We start from the raw sequence: 12,359 nt of genomic DNA on the forward strand, positions 1-12,359 counted from the left end.
AGATATTAGATGTATGGTAGTTGATTCTCCATCTTCGTCTACAGAGTGCAGCCTAAGTGGTCTCCTGCGTCTTACACCTCAGACTTCAATGTTTGCTAACAGTACTCTATCACCATCAGAGTGGCAGGATTGCACCAAGCATATTTAGGTTTCACAGTCATGCTGACATTGTTCTGACAGTGATTCCTGATGGTGTGAGTCTGTCGCAGGAGCCGCTCAACATTGTACTATGGCTGTGGCCATTGGATGGATGCAAGCAGCACACACCTGATTTGTGAACACCTGCATCTAACACTTTTAAACACACTGCATTTCAGATATTTTGCCATTCCACTGCACAAAATCATTTTGCTGCTGAATTTGCCACTCAGGAGTCAGGTTATTATTATCGTTTTACTCCCTCTGTTCATTTTGCATTTGTTTTATTTTCAACATTTTCATTGTCTTAAGTTTCTCTCTATTGCAGGGAGCACAAATCCATGTTTTACAGACAAAGATTTGTCAGTCATGGTGGATAAAATCATCAGAGTAGAGCCACAATTATTTGGAGCCCAAGTACAAAATACATTCATATCTCAGAATAGGCAAATGTGTGTCAGAATAGCTGACAGATTGAATGCTGTAGCAAACAGCCTGCACACACAGGAGGAAATTACAAAGAGGTGGAATGACCTGTGGGAGAGTGTGTGTTCTCTGGCCTCCAAGTGTCACCTGGAGGTCCAGAGGACTGGTGATGGTTCTCGCAGCACCCCATTACACCTGGGAGGAGAAGGTATTGCAGATCCTATATCCTGAAGGCTTGGCAGGAATCCTTGGTGGAGTGGAGACTAGTTAATTGGTCTTATCAATGTCTCATTAAGAAATTTAGTTTTTGCCCTTACGTTAGCTGTGAATAATGTTTTTATACCGTTAAGTAAAACATATAAATAAAAAATTAAGTATCAAAATACATTATTATCAACAAATTAGTAGCATTATGCTTGTATCTGTCTTTTTAAGAATGACCAATATTTGTTGTCATAATGTGTGTTGTTTTCCATAGATCATTTCTTGCATTTGCCTAGTTTGTAGGTTTGTTTCAATGGATGGTGATGTACTCAGGAAAACAGGTTGCAGATTCCATCTATTTCCACAGGAAGGAATTGTGCCCCTAAGAGTTCTTTCACTTACTTACATTACTCACATACGTGTGTACATATTGCAAATGTGTGTTGATTTTCACTGCATATATTTTATTAGGCATGTTTCACTTACATTTTTACAAGTGTTGTTAATGGGTAAATAGACATAACTACAACTAGCATGATGCCTTGGCTATTGTCTCTGGAAAATAGTATTACAATGTGATGTTGGTCACTCTCTCTTTTCTTCCATATATGCGCATATGTCAAAGTGATAGGCATCTGACAATCACCATTTTATGCCATCTTTGAAAATGTCATTTTTAGGTATAACTAATATGTTGTCATCTTCTTGGCACTTGATTTAGTTGATGTAATTGGTTTTAGAAATCATAGTATGTTTACTAAAAAAATGTCAATCATGTCCTGTTGTATGCTGAATATAAGCAGTATGGATAAACAATTTACTTTGCAATGTTCAAATGATGACGAATGCCAGTAATTAGTCTAAGTACTTCAACAGTCTGTTTTTTAGCCTGCCAGGCCTTGGAATGGTTTTGTTCTCAATTCTCTTCTCTACTGTGTTAGGTTGGATGTTTGGTACATGTGATGTATACTTTTGAAATGCCCTTGGTATTTCTGAAGTTTGCATGTGTGTAAATTAACCTGTATGTGTAATTCACAAACAAATCACAGAAAGGTCTCATCATCCATGAATCATTTTTTAACTGTTAGGTTGCTTCTTTTGTAGCTGAAGACATAGTAGATGTACAATCCAGATTTTTAATTTCTGATTGCTTGTAATACATATTAGGTCTCACACCCTGAGCCAGTGGACCACTGTCTGCCACTGAGGATACCTCCACTCAAGACCAGGATCAAGCTATCAGTGAAGACACGATTCCTGCAAGTCTGGATAATAATGAGTTGACCCGCCCATCTGGTTTGTCTGGGCAGACAACTTCAATGAGCCTTACTTGGCCCACAATGACACCTCCTACACCAGCTACAACATCTCAGCCTCAGGATACCTCCACTTCCTGTGTTCAAAGGAATATAACACCCACCTTCCACCCCTCTCCCCCAGTGCTGGCTGCTGTTGAGCCACCACCACCTTCAGTTCAGCCAGGACCCTGTGGGATGTTGCACACTGACTCAAGGGTACAGGGTAGTAAGGGTAGGGGTCATGGGAGCGAATTTGTAGGCAAGCAAGGTAAGGCCACTGGGTACATTGTCACCCAGACTACCATCAAGTAGTGAGAGCCCTACATCAGTCCCAAGACATGATGGGCCAGGTCCTAACAGAACTCTGGGATATTAAGCAGGTGCAGTGTCAGCACAATGTAGAGATGCAGAATCTCAAATAAAATTTGTCCTTCCTGACTGGGGTAATGTTTGACATTTATCAACATATGTGTAGGACTTTTCCAGTACCATCTCCCCATCTGTGGTCCTTCAAACTCTGGACAAAACACATCAATCTCAGTCACAGATGGTAGGCCCTGCTACAAAATGAAACACCTCCACCTACCCTAGTACCTTCAAATATGGACCGCCCCCCCGGTGGGAACATTCATTCGGACAATCAGTAGAGGAAGTCAAGACCTCCACCACCACAAGCAAGAGATACAGAACCTACTTTCTTCCATTGTTCGACTACCATTCACTCTGTGGACTTGTTTATGGACCCATTTATCTTTTTTGAAGGCAGTTGTATTTTGTACATTGGCCTTCAACCAACTTAGCCTCTACAATTATAGCTACATTCACCATGATTGACTATTTTGTTTGGGGTTTTCTTTTTTGGGTTTAAACATCTTTAAGTGTAATTCTGTTTGTTTGATAAATTAAAAAAACACAATGTCAGAGACTGATGTTGTATTTCTTATGGCATTTCCTTTCTTTATTTTTTTCTTCCATCATTATTTAAAAAAAGCTAACAATAAATAAAATTACTTTTCAAAAACGTTACAATTATACAATGTTTTTCCCATTTCCAAAAAAGGTAAAAGAAATTCACAATCAATGTATAACCAAATAGTCTGTTTCAGTTTCATTTTTACTGTTCAACTCCCTGAAACCAAGGAAGAATGAGATATAATGCCAATAAATAGATGTAATAGGCAAACTAGTTTTGATTCATGTCATCACCTGGACCTGCCTCACAACAGGAAACCCACACCAATAATCTATATCATCAATAGTGAGAATCATGGTACGGCTACATTTTGTGGTCACAGGATAATTTCAATATACTGTGGCTGTATCTGGAGGCATGTCACAACAAACTGTCAGTGATATGCTATGAAAAGTTATTTTTATCATGATAGTACACAACAATAGCTTCATATCCTTAACACAAAATGAGGACTTAGCCAATCTGAGGGGAGAGAAGTGTGCTATGGCTCGACTTATACATGTGGTTGGAGCAAGTTAAGTAGCCTATACAGACTTGGTGGCAATATTCAACAGAAAACAGATCAAATGCAATCTCAAGAACATCTATTCAATCTCTGTGCAACTTTTGTTGGTAAAAGAGATTTATATCCAAAATGTGTGTCTTCCTCAGAATCAACCCATGTTTCCTTTGCACTTGGCAAAAGCAGCATATAGCTGCAAATGTCACAACTTTGAAATGACCAAATAAAGACGACATGGTGAAGGATCCTAAAAAAGAAAAACAAGAAGAATATATTTATTTTTTATGACAAAATAGACTCAAATGATTAGTTATGAGGACACATTCACTTAGAACAATCCATGTAACGGAACACAGTAGTTAATGTGTCAAAACGTTTAACAACAAACATATTTGTCCTGGAATTACCTGAACTAACCATTCCTAAATTATCTCCAGCACCTATGATCATTATGTCACAAGTTGTTTTGACATTTAATTTAATATGTAAAGGTAAACATACACTTATGTGAAGAAGTTGTCAATAATATCTTGACGTACCTCTATTCCTTCCTCTTCACCACTATCATCTTCATTTGGCATTTTTACATTCTCACCCAGTGGCTCTTCATGGTCCCCATCCTCTGCGATGTATGGGATGTTCCGTCGCAGGGCTGTGTTGTGTAACATGTAACAGGCCATGCTGATTTGGCATCCCTTATTGGGTGAGTAGAGAAGGGCTCCACCAGTCTTATCCAGACAGCAAAATCTGGCCTTCAGGAGCCCAAAAGTCCACTGCACTGACCACCATGTTCCTTCATGGGCCTCACTGAAGTAGACTTTCCCTGGTGTTGTTGGATTCCTCAGCAGTTAGGATAAGCTGAGTCTCTTATATTAAAGCAAAAAATACATTGAGCAAAACTAGCTCATCCCAATGTACATTCCTAAACTATAAATGAAGCAAATGATCCTATTAACATATTCTACTTACTAACAAGCTAGGTGCTCTCAGGTCCATGCTTCAGATGTACAAATCAGGTAAACAGACAACTTGTTCCCTGTGCTTATATGCCTTAGATTCTGCCAACTCAGGTGTAGAGGATTAAACGTCACAGTTAAGTCCGGGGATAGGCACATCTTGATTGGCCGCCAGTAAAACTGGCTGGTGTCTTGCCACCAGCCCCTTTTGCCTATGGCACCATGGGCACGGGTGAGAAATACTGGCAGTGATGCCTGACAGCATCCAAATAGAGTGGGTGAACCAACTACTGGGCAGATAGATTGCCCAATGGAAAAACAATAGCGGTACCGATTCTGCCAAGATCTAAATCAGGCCCTTAACTTTTTGCTAGCTTTAAGACTCTGCATACTTTAGCACTCCCAACAAGTGCTAAGGTGAACGGTTCTCTCCTTTAAACATGGTAATATGGCTGAGATTGAATTGGCATATTTAATTTACTGACAAGTCCCTAGACAAGTTGTTCTATATGCGCCTCTGGCCTGTAAATTAAATCCTACTAGTGGGCCACTCACTTGAGTAGCCCTTTAAGTATCTGTGTGTGCAATCTGTGTGTGCAGTTCTAAACTGACATCTTGACATGGCAAGGTAAATCTCTTCCCAGGCCCTAACCTCCCTTTTTAATACATGTCAACCCTAGGGCAGTGTATTTAAAAAGTTGGACATATACTTTTAAGCCGTATGTGTCCTAGTGATTTAAAACCTTTAAATGTGTTTTTCAAGGCTATGAGGTCTACCGCTCCCATAGGATATCATTGAGTTAACTTATTACATGTAATAAGTGATAACTTTCAGTTGGGAGCAGGTAGGATTGTACAATTTGATGTCTAAGAAATTCTAGTCAAAAGTCCACTTTAATGGTAAAGTTGCACTTTAAGTCACAATTCTAAAAATTCCACTTTTAAAGTTGGCATTTGGTTCTGAGTTAATAAGGGGGAGGTGCTGTCACCTACCACACTTGTGCATCACAAAGGGTCTGATACTAGTCTATTGTGACCTCAGACAGGCAGGGGCCAGGGCAAGGAGATAGGAAATTCCAGACAGCTCTGGGCGGGGTTGGTAAACCTCCAAAACCTTTCTATACTTCAAACACTTCAAAGTGAGCACCAGGTATAAATATTCCGCCCTTAGACCCAACTCTTCCATACACATCTGGACACGTGGAGATGAATCAGATGAAGGGCCGCTATGCTGCTCTGCCCGAAGGGCTGCCACTCTGCTGCCCTGCTGCCTGAGTGAAGGTCTGGGGCTGCTTCTTGCACCCAGGACCATCAGAGTGACCAGCAGAAGCAACACAGCATGACACTTCTCCTCCCAGAAACTCAGCATCGGAACCACTGAGCGGCCCATCACTTCTTATAAACGCTGCATCAGAGCTACTGTGTTACTCAGGATTTTGCATTGCCACCTTCAGCCTCATCAGAACTGCCACTGTCCAACGCATCGGCGAACCAGGCCTTTATATCGCAAACTCATGATGGCATCCTTGATGACAATGCTGAAGTTTGCATCGCAAGCCACACAGCTTCTTCAGAATCACCAGTGAATGATGGATCCTCAAAGCAGGCGTTTGCATCGCAAGCACCTAGATGATGGCCTCCTCGTCAATGATTCATGGTCTGCATTGTAGCCTTGCAGCTCCTCAAACCAATGTTGTGTAACACATCTTTGCAGCAGGACCTTGCCTTGCTTCAGCTTCGCGATGCATCCTTGACAGGGGATCTTGCAATGCTCTGCAACCAGGAATAAGGTACTCTTGTTCAGCAGGTCTAACTGGGTACCTCTAGCTGGCCCACCTCCATCATGGTTGTCTTGAACTTGTGACTTTGTTCCAGTCTGGAGCAACCAGATAACGACAGTTAGTGCTTTGTGCTTTTAGGCACTATATTCACTTAAATCTTTAAAACTGCATATCCCCATTTCTACTGATTGAACGTTTTGTCATTTTGATCTAAAATAATTTATGAAATGTTGATTTAGTTTTCTAAATTGGTGTGGGATTTTTTATGTGTTGTGTTTCACTTTCTGACTGTTTGAAGTGCTGCATGAGTAGTTTACCACAAATGTCACTAAATTGACCTGTGCTTGTCCCTCTGGTAGCTCGTCACAAATCAGTCATGCTTAATGTAGAACACTGTGCTAAGTATTTATGGAGCACAAAAACAGTAATAAAGTAAAAACACAACACAAGAAAAATCCTACGCCAATTTAAAAATTAGTGTACATTTGCATCAATAAAATAACACCAAAATTAATTAAATCGAATAGGTATAACCAGAGGGATGATTTTTTAAAGTTCTGAGTGGAAAAAGTGTGCCAACTGCAAGTATTTGGTCTCATGTGAATGGGGCATTGTCAAAAGGTTAGGCTCACTATGTTAGTGCACAGTTCAGCTACAAGAGGTTTGGGTCTAAGTGACCTTCAAACTTAGATGAAATTTAGAGGACACGTTCTTGAGACAGTAAAATGCAGCATATCAAGCCAGCTGGTAGTGTCTGAGGAGGATGTCTCATCATCAAGGAGCTGCTGGATGGAGTTGTAGTGAAGATGTTTATGTTTCACTTTGCCTCTTTTTTGGGAGTCAAAAGACTCCATTGAGACAAAGCTGCAGATGTAGGTAATGAGGACTTCACAAGTCAGGATAGCATTACTTGAAGTTCACGATGAACAGAATTTGCTGCTCTGGAGAAGAACAGAGAGGAGGTACAGTAAAGACATGCCGACAGGTGATGTACCTCTGGCAGATTGGTGAGCATTTAGGTCCATGTCTCTTCTTGGTTCCAAGGCCACATTGTTGTGCAAATTTTCCTAGGTTCCTAAGTGCAATGTTTCAGGTTTTGGCTGAAGGAGCACCTTTAGCACCACTTCCAATGGTCCAGGACTGTGTGGACACCACTTGGGAGGTCAGCACTCACTCCAGGTAGAAGCTAAGTACAGGGATCAATGACTCTGGAGCTTCTTATATCCCTGTGGTTCACACAGGAGGACAGCCAACTAGCCCTTGGAGTCACTCTGGTAGTCCTGAGATCAAGCAGCAAGGCAGGCCTCACACAGCAGTTATGTCCTCTTCGGATACAAGGGAATCTTCAAGCAACAGGGCAGTCCTATGGTAGCAGCAGGACAGTCCTCTAAGGAACAAAGCATGACACATCCCCTCAAAGCAGGCCTCAAGCAGCCTCACGGAGCTAGTCAGTCCTCTGAAGTAAAGGTATGTCTGTCTGAGGGTCTTCTGCAGGCCCAGGAGTGTACTAAAGTGTTGGTCTGAGTGTCCAACATGTGTACCTGATGCCAGCCTATAAAATGGGGAAAAATTCTGCTCTACACTCTCATCTTGTTTTCGAAAGTTATTTCCTTCCCCGCCTAGGCTCCAAGTAGTCTAGTGTGACAAAAGGTCAAGTTCCCTTGTGAGTGTGCTGGAGGCCAACACCTAATCCCCCGTTGTCTTATTGTGTGGGAGGAATATAAAAATGCCAACTGCTAATTATTCACTGGACCCAGGGCACAAGTTCAGGCACAAAATGGTTAGGCAAGAAAATGCCAACTTTCTAGAACTGGCATTTCAGAACTGTGACTGAAAATCCAACTTTACTATTGAAGAGGATTTCAATTCTTTTGAGGCTAAGCATGGCATTTATACATGTTACCAATGAAAAGTTAGTACTTATTAAATGTATTAAGAACATTTTGTCTTATCCTATGGGAGAGGTAGATCTCACAGTAGTGAAAAATGAATCTGGAGTTTTTCACTATGAGAACATGTAAAACCCTCAAACATATATCCTACCTTTTCAATGAAATGCACCCTGTCATAGGGGCTTTATAGACCCTAACGTAGATATGACCCATATGAATTAAAAAGAGAGGTTTAGGCCTGGCAAAAAGATTTAGGGGGTCATTCCGACTCCCGCCCGCCGCGGTCACCGCGCGGCCGGCGGGAGCCGCCAGAATACCGTTCCGCGGTCGAAAGACCGCGGCGGTAATTCTGACTTTCCCGCTGGGCTGGCGGGCGGCCGCCTTCAGGCCGCCCGCCAGCCCAGTGGGAAAGCGGCTTCCACGATGAAGCCGGCTCGGAATCGAGCCGGCGGAGTGGAAGCTGTGCGACTGGTGCAGTTGCACCCGTCGCGTATTTCACTGTCTGCACAGTGAATGCCCATTAGAGCACCGCCGGCTTGTCGGCGGTGCTCCCGCGGTCCACCAACCCGGCGGTCATTGACCGCCGCGGTTGGAATGAGGGCCTTATTCTGCTACGTCGCATTGACAGTTGTAAACGACACACAGGATACAACAGCAGGCCCAGGATTAAAAAGGCTACTTAAGTGGGTTGCACAATATGCACTGAAATGCCACTAGTAACATTTGATGTGCAAGCACTGTGCACTTGTAATACCACATTACTAGGGACTTATAAGTCCATTAAATATGCCAATTGAGTGTAAGCTTATTGTACCATGTTTAAAGGGCTGGTTAGCAGTGGTAGAGTGTGCAGAGTCCTAAGTCCAACAAAAACAAAATCCAGATAACAAAAGGGGAGAATGCAAAATGTTTGGGGGTACACTGCACCAAGGATGTCATGTCTAACACAAAACATTTTGTTTAATTTTAAACCTTGTTGTACATTTTAGGACCGCCTATTCTACACTGTTTGAAATGCAAGTTTGAAATAATGACCTTCTTATTCACAGTACTTTCTCTAACTGGCTTGGACCAAGTAACACTAAAAACACACAAATCCATTAATTTGCATAGGTTGTCTAAGGTAAAATAGTGCATTCCCACTTTATCTTGCTTTTATTGTTCTTTTAAGGTATGTGTGTTTATATGGAGGTACCTGAAGGCCAAAGGCCAACAAACCAGTTACAGAATGTTGTTCTTGTTTGCCACTCCTTCGACCCCATCTTCATGCTCACTGACCTCACTCTATTGCACTTAGGATTACAGTTCCCATACTTTTGTTAATGCATCTTGACCACCACAAGAAATTATACAGATTTGAGATCTGTATCCTTGATGATGAGGAGTGATCTGCTAAACTTAGATCAGAAAGACTTAGAGATCATGGAGGTGTGATTGTTGGAGACTATAGTCCCACTATAATTTCCACAGAAAGGCATCAGTTTATAACACTTGGCCTTAAAATATAAAGTTAAGTGAACATCTGGTAAATTAAAATACATTTCCAAAGAATTGCAGTGTTTGTAGGGTAAGCAAATGCCAAGTGTTGTATACCTCCACCTGGCTGCTGCAAGGGCAGCCATCTTATTAACCTGAAGCAACAGTGACAACAACAGACGTTGCATTATCATTGTGGAAAATCCAAACTCCACACTTTAGCATGTAGTTTGAGAAACAAAAACATCAGGGAGTTTACTTTCAAGATAATCCCTTCTTTTTAAGGGACAAGCCAATCAGGTGTCCTGCACTATTGCTATGGAAAGTGAAGGGCTTTTGCTACGCAACGGAAAAGGAATATTCTTCTGCTGTCATTTCAAATGAAGACAATAATCCCTCCACCTACATTTCCACATGCGGTGGATGTACATCAGAGTGGTATTATTGCTAGGATGCTCTTCTGTATCACTGACAGTGTTAAGAAACATTGGCACCCAGACTGACTTTGTGATTTGCATTGCCATAAATAGCACATGCACACTTTCTGTAATATATCAGAATAAGAAAAAGTGACACCTGCATGTTGATTTGTTTTCCAATGAAAGATGGCATTTAATACTGTATAAAATACTTCTGCTCATGATTGGAAATATGGTAAAACTGGTCTACACCTGATTGATACATTTAATTTATTTATACTTCCCTAGCAAATGGTAGCACATGTACCTGTAAATGAAATGCTACAAGTTGGCTGCATTACTCATTGTACAATCTGCTTAAGTAGCCCTGTTAAACATGTATCAGGCCTGCCACTAGTGTAGTTGTAGTGTAGTTTTAAACTGCCATTTCTACCCAGCAAAAAAAAACAAAACTTTTTACCATGCCTAAACCTTGCTTTTTAATACTTAAACATCATCTCTAAAGTAGGCCCTAATCACTCTTAGAACATGATGTGTGCTATTTAAGATGTAGGATGTGCATTTAACTTTTACATGTACTGGCAATAAAAAAACTTTCTAAAGTCGTTTTTCACTGTTATAAGGCAATCTCTTGTCTTTACTTACACAGGGTTACTTTTTTATAAGTGATAGCTTCAATTTGGGAACGGATAGGGAAATACTTCTTCCACCCATTTGAATTATATTTTAAAATCCTTTTTAAAGAGAAAGTTGGATTTTACTTTTATAAAGTTGGCATTTCTCGCCTGGACTAAATGTGAATTTCTGCCAATGTCCAGGGTCACATTCCTGTGAATGTCTCTCCTGTGGTGTGTTATGTATTCCTGACATGGGTCAAAAGGGGCCCAGGTGTAGAGGGAGTGGGTCTTCCTGACAGGATGTTTGGGGAGGAGTTGTGCAATGCTCTGATTATACTTCAAAAGACCCTGCATGCAGCAATCACAAAGGAACCTCACACCACACCTGTCCTTGCCTTTGTCACGAGAGAGCTTGCCTTGAACCAAGTCTCTCCAGAAGCGACTCCAAGGGTCAGTTGGATAACCTCCTGTTTGTGCTACCTATGCATAACAGACTTCCAGATGGCTCCCTTCAACTGCCCAGCTGACCAGTACCACCTAGACCTGCGTGGACCTGCCTGTGCCTTGCTGCTGGCCTCTACATGAGTGACACCTGATCCCCAACAGGTGTCCCCCAGTGCTGGACCCTTGGCTGACATCAGAGTGCACTCCTCATGCCTCAGATCTATAAAATCCATTCTAGATTTTGGGGATCTTGCAACCAAGAGCAGGCTCCTCATATCAGCAATGGTCACCACGTCTCCCTCAACACAAAGTTCCAACACAACCGGCTTTTTGTGTCAAACAGTTACTGCCACCAACTTGAAGCTCCAGTTGTGACTTCTCATGTGGATTTGGGCACTGAAATCTTACAAGTTAAACACACTTCACTAGGATGAACCTGGTCCTTGTATCAGACCTGTATCCATCACGGTTGGCCTGAACTTGTGCCTTTGACCCCATCAAGAGCAACCAGATACCCACGAGTGATGCTTTATTCTTTTTGGAAGAATTTCTACTGATTAAATTTTTGTCATTTTGCCATAAGTTTACTTAGTAAATGATACTCTATTTTTCTAAATTGGTTTAGGATTTTTCTTGTGTGATGTTTCCTCTTCATTACTGTTTGCGTGCCACATAAATACTTTACACATTGGCTCTAACTTAAGTCTGACTACTTTTGTACCAAGTTACTACAAGATTAAGCACAGATTATTTAGTGATGTTTGTGGTTCGCCCTGACAAGGATTGTGTTTATTCTTTGAGTGGAGCTCTCACCCCTCTCAGCTAATAAGCCAATTCCTTTGAGCAGGTTTTTATTTTCTTTTACAGGTCCATGTTGTCCACAATTCTCTTTTCTAGACAAGTTTTCCACATGCATTTTTCATTTTCTCTATAGTCTTTCCCGATAATTCAGTTACTAATGAGACGTAGGCCTTCCTGTAAAGGTTGTAGACCCAGAAGAGAAGAAATAATTTCAATCAATCATCTCTTTCTTTTTTTTAAATATGATTTATTGATTTTTTAAGCCACAAACAAACCACAAGCCCAGCAACACAATAAAACAAGGACATAGTAAGTACATCTCCACATTCCAGCCAATCATATCTATCACAGTAGTCCATAAGCTACATATACAGCCTTCTGTTGTGTTGCACACCAGGGCATCCCCTGCTTCCAGGGAGTCAGTGGGGAAGA

Source organism: Pleurodeles waltl, chromosome 2_1, assembly GCF_031143425.1.
Source record: "Pleurodeles waltl isolate 20211129_DDA chromosome 2_1, aPleWal1.hap1.20221129, whole genome shotgun sequence".
In the NCBI taxonomy this organism is placed as follows: domain Eukaryota; kingdom Metazoa; phylum Chordata; class Amphibia; order Caudata; family Salamandridae; genus Pleurodeles; species Pleurodeles waltl.